At 45.3% G+C, this 18,389-nt stretch overlaps 1 protein-coding gene and 1 long non-coding RNA gene across 4 annotated transcripts in view; one reads left to right on the plus strand and one right to left on the minus strand.

Annotated features, from left to right (window-relative positions):
* Positions 1-18,389, minus strand: part of CMKLR1 (chemerin chemokine-like receptor 1) — a 224,620-nt gene that overhangs the window by 164,113 nt on the left and 42,118 nt on the right. The window contains exons 1-2 of one of the 3 annotated variants that reach the window (XM_063614379.1): positions 3,340-3,418; positions 662-742 (exon numbers count right to left, since the gene is read on the minus strand). The gene's annotated coding sequence lies outside the window, so the exon portion shown is untranslated. Of the gene's footprint in view, positions 1-661; positions 1,956-3,339; positions 3,419-18,389 lie in introns of those variants that run through there. The other 2 variants (XM_055237627.2, XM_063614378.1) reach the window with 2 other exon arrangements.
* LOC129460067 (uncharacterized) lies at positions 15,677-18,176 on the plus strand. The gene is made up of 3 exons (XR_008650149.2): positions 15,677-15,846; positions 17,277-17,462; positions 17,736-18,176. It is a non-coding gene; the product is annotated as an uncharacterized lncRNA (long non-coding RNA).

An 18,389-nucleotide genomic window follows, 5' to 3' on the forward strand; every position in this document is an offset into this window, starting at 1 on the left:
CTTTGTGGAGGCTGGGGGGCCTGGTACCCAGGGTCCGGCTTCTTTCAGCGTACCCCAGCCATTCCACACCTCCCCATCCTGACCACCAGTGGGGGTCCAGCCACCTCCCCAGGATCCCATGAGAGAGTAGACTGAGGCATCTGCAGATCTCCTACCACACTGGTGTTGAGGGAACTCCCTCCTCGCTCATTGTTTCTGCCTCTTCCCCACTCCTCAAAGTCACTCGTCTCCCTATCTTTTGAGCCATAAGCCAAGGGCTGCAAGCTGAAGGGCAAACAGAATGGTTCAAGTTCCCTGAGATTACCGAGTGCCTTCTTGGAACTGGGCTCTGCAGCTCCTGGCTGCCAGTATTATCTAGGATGTACATCACTGATCTTTGAATGGTAACATTCTGTGATGGGTAATGGAGTCAGAGCCTATGCACTCCTGCAGCAGCCCTGAAAGCTCTCATCTACCAGTCCTCTTATCTGATGTGAATCCACAGGCTTCGTATTTAGGTCATTGGCTATGGAGTAGGTTTTGATGGACCCTGGGAGAATTCTTCTGCCTGCAGACAACCGTTCTTCTACTATGTTGCAATGTTCTAACAAGACAGAAGAGGAAAGAGTAAAAGAAACATTTATTGAGTACCACTTGTAACAGACATTGCATGTCCACCTACACAGCACTCCTCTTTCCCCTTCTTAACAGTATGCAGTAGAGGAGAATTTATAAACAACTTCCATCCATTCTGAGTCTTTTCCTGTAACAAAACAAAACACAAATTAATGGTGTTGCAATGAATTATCCTGTCACATAAAATTTTGTGCTAAATCAACTATCATATCAAATTGTAATATAAGCTAGTAGCAAGAGCCAATGATCTAATGAGAAAAGGATGAAAGAAAAAGCCAAAACTATAAATTCTATTCATTCAGGGATATTTTTGTTGGGATATTTTTTCCGTGAATTACAGAGACACGTTAATTTCTGAAGAGTGTGAGCAGTAAGCAGAGAAGCTATTCCATTCTAGAGACACACTCATGCTATGAGAAACAGAGTTTATGTTATGTCTCTAGGAGTGGCCAGATGTCTAGCTTTTCAAAATGAACAAAAATAGTTCCTTTTCCCAAGGGCATCAGAGAGTGACCCAGGAAAATATAACCTTGCCTCATTCCCAGCAAAGGTAACAAATGCATGGAAATTTAACACAGATAATTTGCTGCTATTTGGGGCTTTCACACAGCCCCAAATTTTACCTCATTTGTTACTATGCAAGACTGAAAGTTTCAGAAACTCAAATTAAACTGATTTAAGCCTAAAGGGGGATTTACTGGCTGGTATAACTTGAAAGTTCAGGTGCTGCTTGATCCAGGTGCTCCAAAGACAGAATCAAGATTTGGTTCTTCTCTCTTTTTTGTCTCTGTTGGCTTCACTCTCAGGTACATGTTTCCCCCAGCATAACAAAATAAATGACAGCAGCTCCTGGCTTACATCCCACTAGCTCAGACCCTCAGCAGAAGAAGAATGCCTCTTTATCAGGATATCTCTCACGAGTCCTGGAATTCACTCTGATTGGATCGGCTGGAGTCATGTGCCTTCCCTGAACCTTGTTGTGGCTTGGGATGCAATAAGTCCTCTGACTGGCCAAAGCTAAAATCGTCAGAGGCGTGTGAACCAGAGCAACTCCATCTTAAATAGGACCTGGGTAAAATGAGGCTGAGACCCACCGGGCTGCTGTCCCAGATGGTTAAGGCATTCTTAGTCACAGGATGAGATAGGAGGTCGGCACAAGATACAGATCTTAAAGACCTTGCTGATAAAACAGCTTGCAGTAAAGAAGCTGGCTATAACCCACTGAAACCAAGATGGCGACGAGAGTGACCTCTGGTCGTCCTCACTGCTATACTCCCGCTCTGAAAGCCCCAAATGGCAGTTTACAAATGCCATGGCAACCACAGGCAGTTACCCTATATGGTCTAAAAAGGGGAGACATGAATAATCCACCCCTTGTTTAGCATATCATCAAGAAACAACCATAAAAATGGGCAACCAGCAGCCCTCAGGGCTGCTCTGTCTACAGAGCAGTCGTTCTTTTATTCCTTTACTTTCCTAATCAACTTGCTTTCACTTTAATCTATGGACTCACTCTGAATTCTTTCTTACGTGAGATCCAAGAACCCTCTCTTGGGGTGTCAGTTGGGATCCCTTTCCTATAACAAAATTGCCTACCCAGGGAGCCAGGAATGGGGCTAATCTACACCACATTAAGTCAGAGGTCGGGAAAGCTAGCTCAATACATCAGATAGATGATACCAGAAGAAGGGCCACACACAGCTGATGCCCCCGCAGGATCCCCAGCTATCATCTGATTTTCAAAATGACCCCCAATGTGATTAGTTGGGTTTTTTTACTCTTTTTTCATCTCAAAGTTATACACGCACATTGTAATAATTACCTCCATTATATAGACTAAGAAACCAAGGCTCAGAGAACCAAGTAACACCCAAGTTCTCCTAATCAAACAAAGAGGAGCTGGGACCCAAACTTTCCGTCTGTGTGACTCCAAAGTGAAGTCTGCCCAGGGTCTTTTCTGTAAATGTCCATTTATAGGCCAATGAGTTTTTTTCGGGATTGTTCAAAGTCTTCCACTGTATACACAAACCAAAGATACCAGTGGCATTCCTGTCCCCTCACTCCCACATCCCAGAGCAAGCAAATTTCAGGAGCCCATTTGCAGCCCCTCTTGAAGAGGAACTGAAGACTGAGTTAGTAAATCTGTGCTGAGCTAATGCATTTTTCTGGTTGACAACTTCACCGCTGCCACCAACCTCAGTGCTTTGCTGATGTCAGGCAAGAAACGCAAAATATATTCTGCCCTGTCATTCTAGTCACCTCTTCCTGTCCAACCCCCATCCTAAAAACAGGCAAACAGGATTGCCATAGTCAACTCAGTGTGGTTGAAGGGTGTTTCAAGGCTCCATATCCAGAGTGTAGCCTGAGGTCCCCTCTCTAGAGAACGGAGTGATAGAAGATACCAATAGCATTATGTTAGGGTGTCCCCTTCACCTAGAAAATCCACTTCTGGACATTTACCCTAAAAAAAAAAAATCAGAGATGTGAACAATCATGGATATACAGATATCTTCTGAAATATATGCTCAGAGTGCCCACAACAGATTACCCTGGGCACATGTTAACAAGGGGCATTAGGCTGTGGTTCACACCTCCAATCCCAGCACTTTGGGAGGCCAAGGCAGACAGATCACCTGAGGTCGGGAGTTCAAGACCAGCCTGGCCAACATGGTGAAACCTGTCTCTACTAAAAATACAAAAATTAGCCAGCATGGTGGCACACACCTGTAATCCCAGCCACTCGGGAGGCTGAGGCAGGAGGATCACTTGAACCCAGGAAGCAGAGGTTGCAATGAGCCGAGATCACACCACTGCACTCCAGCCTGGGCAATGGAGCGAGACTCCATCTCAAAAAAAAAAAAAAAGTTAGGGGGGCATTAGCTGGGCAAGTGGTGGGGGTGGGGCAGGATCTCTGCATTCCACTCACACCTGCAAAATCAGAATCTCCTAAGCTCTGGCATCCAGCTTAAGTTCAAGGCTGCAGTGAGCAATAATCATGCCACTGCACTCCAGCCTGGGCAACAGAGCAAGACATCATCTCTAAAAAAAGAAAAAGTAAAAAAAAAAAAAAGTAGGGGGGAGGGTGGGATCCCTGCATTCCACTCACATCTATGAAATCAGAATCTCCTAAGATGACTCCCAGTGATTCCTGCCTCCTGCTGTGTCCCTGGTATTCACACCCACCTTGTTATATAGTCTCCTCCCACCTTGAACAGGCCTGGCCTCTTTAACTAACGCAATGGCATATTGCAGAAGTGACAGAGCGCCCTCTGAGGTTAAGTCATAAAAGCCTTGTCTTGCTTTCTCTTGGGTCACTCTTTGTGGGGGAAAGTCAGCCGCCATGTCATGAGGACACTCAAGCAGCCCTATAGAGAATTCTGCAGGTCCAGGAGCTGGATTCTGCCAACAGCCAGCACAGATCTTGTGAGAGAGCTGCCTTGGAAATGGATCCTCCAGCCCCAGTTGAGTCTGAACCACATCTTGACTCCTGAGAGACCTCAAGCCAGAAGCAACCAGCTAGGACACTCCCTAATTCCTGACTCTCAAAACCTCTGTGAGAGGTTTTGTTTCATTTGTCATTGTTTCATTTTCATTTGTTTCATTTGTCATTGTTTCAAGCTGCTAGGTTTGGGGGTAATTCGTTATTAAGCAGTAGTTATTACACAGGGTGAGCCCAGGATCTACATGTTTACAAGCTCCTTGGGAAAGTTAGACACACTGAAGCCACTGGAGGCCAAGGATGTCCCTGCAACATTGTTTAGATTCAGAAAGTAACATCGGTGCCCCCTAGGGGATTAGAGAAGCAAATTATAGTCTACCTGCAGGATGGCCAACAATGCACGTAGGAGACAGCTAGTACCTACCTTATCTTTTTTCAAAGGCTGCCAAGCATTTATGACATATTGAATACAAAATCAGTTCACATGCACAATGCATAATATAATCCTATTTTTGTTTCATATAGAGCATTATTATATAATCCCTCATGTCCCAGGCCTTAGCCTGAGATGTGTGTGATTATATAATAGTCTTTTACTCCTTGAAGAAGTTCTTGTCACTCCTAAATTATTAAGGTGCAAGCCCACAGCAGCCTAATGGCTTGGAATTAGCCCCAGCTATTTCTGAAGTTTCCGCAGGAATCCTTTTACCTGAGCTCAGGAATGTGCCCACGGGTCCTTTTGGCGTTGACATCCTGCTGTGCCATTGCCATGGTCTGCTGGGGCGGCTCCCACCCCCAGCCCAGGAGGCAGGACGGCTCACATTCACCCACGTGGGGATACAGGCCCTTACAAATATCCAGGTGAGACCAGGATGTAGTTATTTGTTTCACACATATAATACATAAAAATAATCCTACTGTAAAAGCTGGCTTTAAAGGAGGGGAAAATAGAGGCAATCAAGCATAATAGCTCAAGGTCTGACTCCACCTTTTACTTAAATCAGGAGCATTCGCCTCATGTCTTTTTTTTTTTTTTTTTTTTTTTTTTTTTTTTTGAGACGGAGTCTCGCTCTGTCGCCCAGGCTGGAGTGCAGTGACGCAATCTCGGCTCACTGCAGGCTCCACCGCCCGGGTTCACGCCATTCTCCTGCCTCAGCCTCCCGCGTAGCTGGGACTACAGGCGCCCGCCACCTCGCCCGGCTAATTTTTTGTATTTTTAGTAGAGACAAGGTTTCACCGTGTTAGCCAGGATGGTCTCAATCTCCTGACCTCGTGATCCGCCCGCCTCGGCCTCCCAAAGTGCTGGGATTACAGGCGTGAGCCACCGCGCCCGGCTCCTGTCTTTACCGTCCCACTGCGCTGAACAATTCTAGGGCCACAGTTCCTATTGTATTCCTTGTATAGAGCACCCTCTGGAGTCATGCCTTTATTTCCTCATCTGTAACATGGGGATTATAATCACAGCTCATAGGGTCATTATTAGCATTGAGCAAGTGAATTCACGTAAAGCCCCTCAACAGTGCCTGGCCCAGAGTGGGCACTCAACAAATGTCACATCTTAATTACCACCATTATTATTCATCTGTACTCCACACATATAATTCCACTGCCCTCCCTAGAGGTAGCTCCATTTATTAAGCGGGCACACTTGTAGAATTTTTCTGTGCATTTACATACATAGATTTCGGCACTGATTTTTTTCTTGTATGAATAGGATTGTTCTCTATTCTCAGCCATATGTTTCAGAGAAGCTCCCATGTCAGTGCGCATAGATCAGCCTCACTCTAGTGCAGATATGCCAAGCTTTATCTAACAGTCCCCTCTTGTCCAGTACTTTGCTTATTTCTAGTTTTATGCTATTGCACACAAGTTGCAAAGAACATTGCTACATGCTTCTTTGTCCATCACACTAGTATTTCTTTAGATGAGATTCCTAGAAGTGATAATTCTGGGGTAAAGGATATTTGCATTTAAAATGCTGATAGATCCTCAGCCTGTCGGGTGCTACTACAGACAACAGAATAAGAGGAGAGATATAGTACCATGAAGATTAATTTAAAATTATTTCTAAGAGTGGTTGCTAAGACTCAACATCCAAGCGCTTTACTTGGAACTTCCTGCGTAAACACTCACCCTGCACGGAGGATGTTCTGGGAAAATTGCCACACCTCCAAGTTCCCACCCAGCTCATCTGAACCAAGAGAAGTGGGGAATAAGCCTTCCTGTCTAGTAGACCAACAATACCCCCTGGAGAAACATGGGAACGTCTCTCCTCCGAAGGACATCCCACCATCACCCCGTAGTCCAAACAAGACAACCACATAGGCCAGGAGGGCAAGTCCAAGTCCGCTCATTGGATTTGGTACATTACTACCGGGAGGAAGACCAACCTTGGAGACCAGGGTACTCCTTACCAGACGTGGCACTTCTCTCCAGCCTCAGGTGAGAGCAAGAGCAAGTCTGCATATCCCTTCTGCCACCATCTGGTCCTCAATCCTCAACTCCAGCAAGCAAATGCTTGGATGAGAATGCACACCCTGTCTCCCAAGAGCAAACAAGTGTGTTCAGGCCTGGGGCAGCCAAACTCTAAGTTTAGAAACAGATTTTGCTCCAACCCTGCAGGGGCATGTTCTACCAACACACACAGTTTGCTTTAGGTTCCCTTTAGAATACTTAACTGCTCCATCTGCAGCTTCGGTATTTGAGCTTTCAGGGCATCCCCAAGAACCGTGGATAGTTATTTTGCTTATTTTCTTCTCACCAAGTGCTCACACCCAGAATCAAGGGATGGCCCTGCTCAAAGGTAAACTCCAGTCCCCTTCCCAGAAAGCAGAAAATACATGTAACATTTTAAATGAGGGTTTTACAAGCTTTGGGGGAAAAATGTAGAAGCGGATTCTATTCCAGTAACCCTACTAAATATGCATTTATAATTTTGCATTCATTTAACAATATTTACCAAGCATTTGCTACATGCCAGAACTTCTTCAAGGTGCTGAGGACACAAGGGTAGGTAAAGCAAGTCAGGACACTACAGACAGTCCCCAACTTATGATGCTTTGATTTTTTCATTTTATGATGGTGAGAAAGCAATAGGCATTCAGTACATTCCTTGACTCACAATGGGGTCACATCCATATTGTAAATCGAGGAGCATCTGTATAGAGATTAGATTCTAGTGTGCACATGCATAGAAAAAAAAGGCAAGAGAATATTTTTAAAGTGATAATGGTTATCCCTGAGGATTGTGATAATAGAGATCTTTATTGTTTTTTATGTTTAGTGTTGTTTGAAATTTTTCCAACTGGAAAAAAACTCACGGTATAGATGAATATTTATAGTTATGGGACTATACTCACAAGATACTGCTAAGTGAAAAGAACTGGCTACAGAAGAATATACAAAGTATATTTTTTGTAAATATATATTTACACTGTGTGTGTATCTGTTGTGATGAGTCATTTTGACTAAAAGGATTATGGAGGAATGTGTTGTTCGATTTTCTGTGTCTTTCTGCATTTTGCAAGTGGTATGAATTGAATACATATCGCTTTTATAAAAAGGGGAAAAATGGGTCGGGCATGGTGGCTCACACCTGTAATCCCAGCACTTTGGGGGGCCAAACTGGGGAGATTTCTTGAGCCCAGAAGTTCAAGACCAGCCTGGGCAACATGGTGAGACCCTGTCTCTACAAAAAATACAAAAAAAAAAAAAAATAGCTAGGCATGATGGTGCACATCTGTGGTCCCAGCTACCTGGGAGGCTGAGGTGGGAGGATGACCTGAGCCTGGGAGGTCAAGCCTACAGTAAGCTCTGATCATACCACTGCACTCCAGCCTGGGTGACAGAGTGAGACTCTGTTTCCAAAAAAAAAAAGTCGGGGGAGTGGAGGGTGGGGAACGTTATTTAGCAATAGGAACTTCGACCGAGCCCTAAATTATTCTATCCCTAAATTATTCTATCCCTTGGTCTACCAAAATACCTGAAAATTCTCCGTTAGAGTCAGTCATTTGGCTAAACATTTCATTCCCAGAGGCTCCTGCTATACTACTTAAGAGGAATAACACACTGGTCTGTCACTTGCAAAATGGAAACGTGAACAGGGAATCTGAAAATGAACTGTCACTTTGGAGAACGAGGAGTCTGCCTGCCTCAGCAAGACACAGACAGACAGGGAAGGGCATGGAGAGTCCCAGTGGTGCATGAGGACTCTCTGCTCTGAAAGTGAGGAGGAGGAGACTGAAGAAAAATCAGATGAGACATGAGATAAGAAGGACCTCCATGCATGCCCCTCTCCCAACGCCCAGCACCCGCTCTGCAGCCAAAGTCAGAGCTGTCGAAGAGTGATGAGCAACCTGTTTACTAAAAAGAAAGAAAAACCTACCTATAAGAGGTTTTTATCATAGTGAGCCGCTCTGCCTGAGTCTTCAGAAATTATCAAGGGTGACATCACTCTCCCCAGTCACAACCCCAGGACTCAACATCCCAGCAACACCCAAAGGACTCACCCACCCACCTCCCTGTCATTGCAGCAGCAGAACTGTCAACCCTAAAAATGAGGATGGTTACATGAGGAAATATGACGATCACTCCTCTCCAAGCTGTCAGCTAGAATATGAGCCTGGACTTAGACTAGCTGCAGCAGGGACCATGTTTAACAAGGGGCACGGTGGACTGCTTTAATATTCAATCCAGACCTCTGATGATGAGTTATTCATTAATGACCAACTGCCTCAAGGCTCCTGTTTTGTTGAAAGCTTTACAAACCATCCAAGAAATGAGATATTGAGCTAAACATTTCATTCTTCCTCTTTTCATCATTCATCCAACATTTTTTGCAAATACTTACCATGAGCTAGGGACTGGGGGGTTCAGGTATAAGATTCTTTTGGGCTTGAACATATCTGAGGACACCTTGAATTTTTATAAAAATGTGTATTAGATTTTCTTAATTATGCAAGTAACACATGCCTTGCAATATGCTAAACAACAAAGTAAAGCAAAAAATCAATAATCTCCCCCACTGCATTCTAACTCTAACCCCTTGTAGTTAGCAATGTTAATTGTTGTAGAGTTCCCTTCTCTATGCCTTTTTAAAAAAATGTTCATCTATTTATTTGAGACTTGATTATGAGACTGGCTAATTTTTGTATTTTTTGTAGAAACAGGGTTTCATCATGGTGCCCAAGCTGATCTCAAACTCCTGGGCTCAAGTGATCTGCCCACCTCAGCCTCCCAAAGTGCTAGGACTACAGGCATGAGCCACCACACCTGGCCCTCTACGTCTTTTTTTACTTACCAAAATATATATATATATATATATATATATATATAGAGAGAGAGAGAGAGAGAGAGAGAGAGAGAGAAACTATACACATGCTTCTACAACTCATCTTTTTCACTTCATTGTGTATTAAGAATCTCCCTTCAGGGTGACACAGAGATTGAGCTTGTCCTTTTTCATAGCTGTGTGATATTCCACAGTATGGCTATAATGTAATTTATTCAACAAGTCTCAGACTGATAGACAGGATGTCTCCTAACATCCTATTTGGGGAGACTCATTAAACATCCTTGGACATCACTGTACTTTCATGGATGTATAAAGAAACGACTCCCCAGGTGGGACAACTGGGTATAGACATCTAACAGTGACAGAGGGTCCCTTTCTGCCCCAGCTCATGGGAAAATTCCCAGTGGCCCTGATCAGTTCCCCACTGGTTAGGGAACAAGATTACCCCTTCTCTCCCTCTCCTTACAAGGTGTCCAAGCCCCTCCCCCTTCTCTTCATGGGGCTGGAGAGTTGGCAGGATGGTTGGATGGTGGTTTGTTCACACATGATGGGTCAGAAGCCAGGTGCCCTCCAGGGCAGCTCACTGCTCAGTCCCTGGCCCTTCTCCTCTGTGCTCACGATGGAAGCCCTCCCCATTCCCCTCCCACTTCCCAAAGGCCTCCACACCATCCTTCCCTGCTCAGAACGGTCTTCCAGATCAATCTCCTTTTTCCCCAGCCCCAGTCTCATCACTTCTCAGAGACCAGGGATCGGGAGTGGGCAGAATGCATCCGCATGCTTTCATCCTTGGCTCTGTGTTGGCACCATCTGGCGAAGGAGAGAAGGGTCCTTAGAACCAAGGTGGGCGAAGAAAGGCAGGGGGAGAGCAGAGGAGGGGAAGGAAGGGGAGGGAAGGAAAGGGGAGGGGAGGGGAGGAGAGGAAGGGAAGGGAAAGACAGAGGAAGGGAGGGGAGGGGAAAGGAGGAGAGAGAGGGGAGGGGAATGATTAGGCAGCAAAGAGACCCTTCCCAATACAACCCTACCACATGCACTTCTTTGTCACTGCTTTCTACTCTCTGAACATTTATGATGCATTAAGTCCAGCTCTCCTCAGCCCTTCCTTCTGCGAAGACACCAACACCATGTACATTTCATAGTGAGGACACTGGAGCCAGGATGGGGGGCGGGGGTGTGTGATTTAGCCAATACCACTCATCAAGTTGGTAGCAGAGAAGGGGTTACAACCCAGCTCTCTGACATCCCTTTATTGTGAGTCGAGGAAGGAGTGAGTCTCCATTGCAGTTCATTCCACCTGCCCTCCAGAATCCCAAGGAGCGATCCTATTAATCATCACAAGAAGGTTAATATGAAAATAGAATCAGGCCTAAACTGAGACAGACAAGTTCAAATCTGTCACCCTTAACCCAGTCCAATTCAATCTGTCAGCAAGTCCTGTTGGCTCTTCCTTCAAACTCTATTGAGAATTCAGTTTTTCCTTTCTACTCTGGTCACCTCTGTCCAAGGCACCAGGGTTCCTGCAGCCACCTCCTCTCTGCCTTCCCAGCTCCCATCTTGCCCCTCCACAGGTCTTTTCATGTAGCAGCTGGAGCCTTACTCTTAAAATATAAACTGGATTATGTCTTTCTCCCCAGCTTGGAGCCTCTAGCAAATGACTTCTGGCTGCACTTAAAATAAAACCTCCATTTCTCACCCTGGGCGATGAGGCAGGACACGATCTCTTCACACTTCCAACCTCATCTCCTGCAGCAACCGCTCTCCTTCACTTACCCTGTTCCTCTTTCTGTTGCTGTGAAACTTAAGACTCTGGGCTGGACACAGCTAGGATCCCAGCACTTTGGGAGGCCAAGGCGGGAGAATCGCTTGAGGCCAGGAGTTCAAGAGCAGCCTGGGCAACATAACAAGACCCCATCTCTAAAAAAAATTTTTTTAATGAGCCAGGTGTGGTGGCATGCATCTGTGGCCCAGCTACTAAGAAGGCTGAGGTGGGAGTATCACCTGAGCTCAGGAGTTCGAGGTTCCAGTGAGCTGATTGTGCCACTGCACTCCAGTTTGGGTGACAGAGTGAGACCCTGTCCCAAAATAGCAACAACGAAAACACCAAAACTCCCAGCTCTCTCCTGCTTTCCACAGCCTTTGCAATTGCCATTCCCACTCGCTGTGGAAATGGGCTGCAGGTGTCTGCACAGCCAGCTGCTTCTTCTCCTTCCCTCTCAACTCAGATGTCGCCTCTTTGGAGAGGCCTTACCACCATCAGGAATCATCTTGCTCACCTTTCTGCTTATTTGTTGATTGTCTATCTTCCCAGACTATGAGGCACACACCATCAGGGAAGAGGCCAGGTTTACTTTGTTCAAGCACATGGAATAAAGTAGGTGCTCAAAGAGTCTCTGAGAAGAAAGGCAGGGAGGATGTGGTGGTGTGGAGGAAGGGAGACCGGTGTGTGCTCCTTAAGGTAACATCCATGCCCAGGCCCCAGACACCCAAGGAACAGTCAGCAGGCCCTGAGGCCAGTCTCACCCCTCCATCAACACACCACAGCCAGTGTTGTTTGTAGCTCAGTGTGGGCCCCCATTGAGTCTGGCTATGGCATATTCAGAACAGCCAGGGCCTCTAACAAGGTGAGTGGGGACCTGGCAGTCATTTTCTCTTTGCAGCTGTGAAATCTTCACGAATGTTCCTCTTTGAGTCAGGTTTGTGTCTCTTACCTGACTCTTGCAGCCATGACTTCTGGAACTCTGTCTCCCAGGGTGTGATCGTGTACTAAAATATTTTACATGCCGTGTATCCATGATAGTCCCATGGGGGAACTACCATTATCATCCCCATTTGAAAGATGGGGAAACTGAGGCTCAGAGAAATTCTGTAATGAGTTCAAGGTCATAGAGCCTCTTACCAGCTGAGCTGAGGTTTAGACCCAGACAGGCTGAGTGCAGAGCTGATGCTCTTGACCATGATACTGGAGACCTCCTGGCACCAAGGATGCCATAAGATGAGTGAAGTCTCCAAGAAGTCTACCAACTGATTTCTGCCTTAATTTTCTTGACCCCAGGACCCAAGGCCCTGGGTGCAAGGGTAGCCACAGCAGAGGCTCAGCAGTCCACACTGAACTGAGGAGTGGGGTCAGTCCTACCCTGTGTCAGAAATCCCTTTCTCTTGCTCTGCAAGGCCAAAGGGATCAAGTCAAACCAACCATGGCTGATTCCCTAAAAATCCCACTTTCCCGCTCAGTGAAGGAGAAAGCAATATTGATTCTGCAGGATCCCTGAATGGTGAATTTGCCCCTGTCAGGCAGCTTCTGCTGATTTGGAGAAAAGAAACAAATCACTCCAGCACCTAAATCTAACAAGCTGGGAGAGATGGCAGTAAGGATTGCTGCTGGGAGGTGGGGCAGGAACCAGGAGATATTTATAGGGCACCAGAGAGAAAGAAATGGGGGTGATTGAGCCCATTCTGCTGCTGACCCCAGATTTATACACTACTGGCCTCGTTCATGGTCCCCATGGGACCCCCGGGTCCTTTCAACATCTCCTCCTAGCCTTGGGGAGATGAATCACACACGCAGAGGAAGTGAGTGTTGCTGTATCTTTGTGGGTGAGCCTGTGTGTGCTTGGATGTGTGTGTGTGCACATTGGAATGTCTTTGTGTGTCTGCCTCAGTGTATCTGTGTGTCTTTGTATATGCATTTGTGTTTCTGCCTTTGGCTACACCTTTCAGATGGATGAGATCAGTTTCCCTTTCAAGTTGCCTTTTGGGAGTTTACTACAAGATCTGCTTCCCTCCTCTCTACTGGACAGAGTGATGCCTCATCTTCCCTGCCTCTGAATGTCGAGGCACCTTCTCCCCTGCTGACAAAAAATCAAATCTTGGAGGTGGTCTTCGATTCTACTCAGGGGAAGTAAAATCTGTAATTATGATATACTACCAAATGAGTGGGTGGTTCCAAGCCTCTAGCTGGTAAATTCCCTCCTCTTTCCTTCTTGCAAGCCAATTCCTTTTGTTTTTTGGGTTTTTTTAGATGGAATCTTGCTCTGTTGCCCAGGCTGGAGTGCAGTGGTGCAATCTCAGCTCACTGCAACCTCTGCCTCCCAGGTTCAAGCGATTCTCCTGCCTCAGCCTCCCCAGTAGCTGGGATTACAGGCATGTGCCACCACACCTGGCTAATTTTTGTATTTTTAGTAGAGTCGGGGTTTCACCATGTTGGCCAGGCTGGTCTCGAACTCCTGACCTCAAGTGATCCACCTGCCTTGGCCTCCCGAAGCACTAGGATTACAGGCGTGAGCCACCGCCCACTGCACCCAGCCAAGTCAGTTCTTATTTAGAGCAAACATTTTTTTTGCACTGACGCAAACTATTTAAGCTATTTTATGTAGTACTTATTCCCCTGCACAGACATGTGATAGCCACATATTTAAAGTCTGTAAATAATACTATCAAAATGATCTTAATCTTCTAAATCTCACAAACGTTTATATTTTATAACCCAATCAAAAATGAAAGCTAAACAAGCCAATCATAGAGCAAAGATTTTTAACCTCTGCATCTGTGGTCATGTTTTGGGCAACATGTGCAGCCTACTAGCTCTCTTCTGTGCCTTCATGACCTAGAAGCTACATGTGGGGTGGCAGCATCACAAAAATCAAAGTAGCATGAGTCCCTGAGTAATTGCATGGGGGACCACCACCATAGAGGGTTGACTGACTCCCATCAGAATTTATGTAAGAGAAACAAAGCTTGATTGTCTAAAATCACAGACACTTCTGGGTTTGCTTATTACTGCATTCATAAGCTTATCCTAACTAATACAACATCTAAATCATCTTATGTATCCCTGGTGGTATACACAATAAAACCTTGGGATACATTGGACTTGGCTATTTCTAAGATCCTATTTAGCTCTGAGACTCGATAATCCTAACCTCTTATGATGGCATGACCCGAATTATTTACCCAGATCACACCTCTGGGTCTCTGAAACATAAAATTGCAAACTGACATTGCCACCCAGCCCTCTAGTATATGAGGAGACAAGTCTAAAGATGCTACCAGGCCCTCCCAGAATGGAGAAGCATGAAACTGAGGGATTTTTTTCTGTGACTGTGAAGCTTCTACATTTATTGCCCAGCCAGCTGCATTTCACCCTGTGCTGGGCAACTGTTCCTAAATGAACCCAACCCAAAGCCCTTCTCCCCATGAGCCTTTCTACAATCCAAACCCTCCCAATTAAGGAAACAACTTTGAAATTAACCCTAACTAAGTCTCAGAAGTGTCCTTGGACTTCAAGCAAGCTGAGTACCTTGGGGGGCTTATTCTGGCTCTTGTTGGAGTTGATACTCATGTCTACCGAAGTGTCAGGTGACTTGGGCTCCAATCACAGTTCTGGCATTCCTAGCAGTGTGAACTTTGACAAGTGACATGGCCTCTCTGAGTCATATCTTCAACTGTAAAATGTGGACAATAATAGTACCTGCCTCCTAGGATTGTCCTGAGGATATATAGAGCATAAAACTACTGCCCCAATGTCAATGAAAAAAAGGAGCCCTTTGTGTAAGCAGAATGTGGGAAAGCACCCATAACCAAACTCTAATCAGACAAAGTGTCAGCTCTTTAGCCACTGGAGTCACCAGTAAACTTGGCCTGAGAGAGTAACCCTTCAATTCACTATTGCTCTCTAGCTAAGACAGGCTTCTCAGGGGTGCCATTGTTATCAGGGATGGGAAGGAATGGGACAGGGGACCAGTACCTTTTGATGAGGAGGAGAGTCACTGCTTAAGTACTGCTGGGGAAGTCCCAGTCAGGCAGTGAGATGCTCCAGACACTAAAAAGACAGCATGAAAAGGGCACACATATCACTTCTTCACTTGAAGTCCCAGTTTCTTCCTGTATCAAATCCACAGGCTATACTGAGGGTCTAAAGTGGCTGCCACAGATTTTAAAATGTGGAGACCCTGCGAGGTGTTATCATTGCTATTGCCAACATCATTACTGCATACCCTTCTCCCCATGAAAAGCCCTTACAGAAACTCCCCCTCCACCCCCATATTTTCTCCCTCAGAGCCTCATACTATGCGGATGGATAAATAAAAAACCAATGGTTTTCAATTTCCAGGACCCTCCTGAGATCATTATTCACTCTCCAAGAGGGTAGATTTCAATTCTGCTATAAATGAGAGGCTGGCCTTTAACTCCCCGCTCTCTGTTGTCATGGAAACTGGTGCACTAGCAACTTGGCATGGAAACAAGAAATGGGTATTCTTTTTCCACCAAGAAGAGGAAAGGCTGGGAGAACTTCAAGGTAGGAGGTGGAGACCTTGCACTCTATGTGATCTCCCTTTGAAAAGGAACCACCCAAAAGATGCCAATAAGGAAATTCTTTTGCAGAGCCCTAGAACTAACTTCAGGACCATGGAAAGCTCCCTGAAAAGTTAAAGGTTGAGCCAGGAGCAGGAGAAAAAGTGAAGTCAGTAGCTACACCATATCCTCAACTTCTACAGAAGACAAAGTATAAAAGGCGGGGACTGTGCTGCAGAGAGGAGAAGCGGGGAGGGGAGGGGAGAGGAGTGGAGAGGACGGGAGGGGAGGGGAGGGGAGGGGAGGGGAGGGGAGGGGAGGGAAGGGAAGGGAAGGGAGGGAAGGGAAGGATCCCTCTGGCATTAATCCTTCTTAGTCCCAATCCCAAATTCCCAGGATAAAGACTCTACATGGGGAGGTGTTTCTCCTTTAGCTAATTTTCTATGAATAGGGAAAGTGGGACCTCACTGAACACATGTGGCCAGTGGGTACACATCCCAGGGACCCTGTGGATCAGAGAGGTGCGAGGAGCAGTGTTCAAGAAGACGGGAATGAATGTGAGCTGTGAGAGATCTCATAAATTCACCATGGCAATGATAGATCCTGGACCCTAAAAATAGAAAGAATGCATTCTCTAAAAGCTGAGAAATTTGGTCAAGGAAGGAAATGGGGTCCATCCTACATGGAAGCCAGTGATGGGGATGGGAGAGTTAAGCCAAACCCATGAACTTTAAAAAGCATCCAACTTCTACTCAGTAGTCATTGAAATGGTCTCCATAAAGCTCCGAGGCAAAATTATAGATCATCATTTTAATTGAGTGAAATTGGCTATACATTAATATTCATGATTATTAGAGCAGCTAATTTTCCTCTTTATAGAAAGTGAGTGGGGGATCATTTCAGCTGCTACTTACTTTTCCTCCCTTTGATTTCTGCGGAGAAGGTGAACGAATAAAACACACAGTACTTGGAATCAGCCATCAATTTTGGAATGTTGGGTAATTATCAAGGATTTTTTAAATTGCTTTGACCTCTTAGAGGGACTGCGTAGAAGCATTCTATGAATATTAAAAAAAAATGCACCTGCTAGCCTCTAGGCCTGGTCCCTTTGGCCAAATAAGGGCAGGTGACCTAAATGACATAAGCACCCCATCCACTCCACTGCCCCACCAACCCACCAAGGATGAAAATAACAACAACAATAACAGTAATAACAGTCATCAGAGCCCATGCTGGGTGCAGCCAAGACGAGATGAGAGTGCACAGGTAGGGTGACAAGGGTGTCCATGCGTGGCAGGGGTGGCAGCTGAAATAAGAGAATAGTTACATTGACCACTGAGTATAAATGGATTTCTCACTGTCAGAGAAAGGAGTCACAAATGTGGAAAGGAAGAGAACCAGAATGAGCTCTATGGTGATGGATTGGAGTCAGAGGTGTATCAACGTGACTTTCTGGTTTCCAATAAGGAGAAAAAATCTAATAAATATAGATGTAAACATGTTTGTACATGTGTATATCCACATACACATACATGTGGGCACACACACATGTGCCCCCTAGATTTGCACACTAAGAGGACCTGGAAGCAGTGCTGCCCTAATAGCTATAAACATACTTTACACCAATATCTTTGTTTCCAGATATTCTCCACTAAATTGAATCAAAGCACTTCAGAGAAATGGCTGATTCCGGGGCTGGCTCTGAGAAAAAACAAGATAACTAGAATATCTTGTGCCAGAAAGCAAGAAAACATACAAAGTATCATAGGGGTCACAACAAGGGACACAGACGCCAGCTTGAAGTGGCTCTCACCAGCCAAAAATGAGGTGATTTGAGCATCAAAATAAATGAGAATAGTAATGAATTACAGCCCACTCAAAAAACTAGCATGGAATGAGTTCATACTAATATAAATAAATGAATGAAGTAAATGTTTGATAGTGAATAGGATATTTACATAATTTCAAAGACCCTCCCCACAAAAAATACTGCGAAGACAGAAAGAGTAATTTTAGAGTGGAGAGAAGTCCCCTGTGGGGAGGGCCCCCCAATGAAGTGACCACAGTGAATGCCAGCACTAATCACATGCCATCCAACAGGGTTCCATGAGAAGGACGCCACATCTTTCACATGCTATTCCTGCCCAAGATGCATGACCTGAATCTATTCACCAGGGAGCATCAGACACACCCACACAGAGTGACATTCCACAAAATGCTGGCTGTCCCCTCCAAAAGCGTCATGAGAGTCCAAGAGAGACTGAGGAACACTCCAGACTGGAGGAGATCCAAGAGACAGGACAGCTAAACACAACAGTAGATGCTGAACTGGATCCTTTCACTGCAAAGGACGTTATTGGCACAAACAGGAACCTGTGAATGGGGTCTGAGGATTAGATGGGAGTAATGTTGCAGGGTTCATGTCCTGACCTAATAGTTTTACCGTGATCACTAAGAGCATGTCCTTATTTTAAGGAAATAGACTCTATTGTATTCAGGGGTGACAGGGCATCGATTTGACAACTTATTTTGAAATGGCTTCGGAGGAAAAGAAAGTGATCTGTATTGAACTTGCAACTTTACAATAATGATCATAGTAACTGCTAATTTGAATGTCTACTATGCACAATGCACTTTTTATAACTCTGTTTCTACCTTATAATAACCTTACAAAATCATCCTAATATATCCCCATTTCATAGATGAGAAAACTGAGGTTCCAAGAAGTCAAGCATCATGCACAAGGTCATTACT

Source organism: Symphalangus syndactylus, chromosome 13, assembly GCF_028878055.3.
Source record: "Symphalangus syndactylus isolate Jambi chromosome 13, NHGRI_mSymSyn1-v2.1_pri, whole genome shotgun sequence".
Classification (NCBI taxonomy): domain Eukaryota; kingdom Metazoa; phylum Chordata; class Mammalia; order Primates; family Hylobatidae; genus Symphalangus; species Symphalangus syndactylus.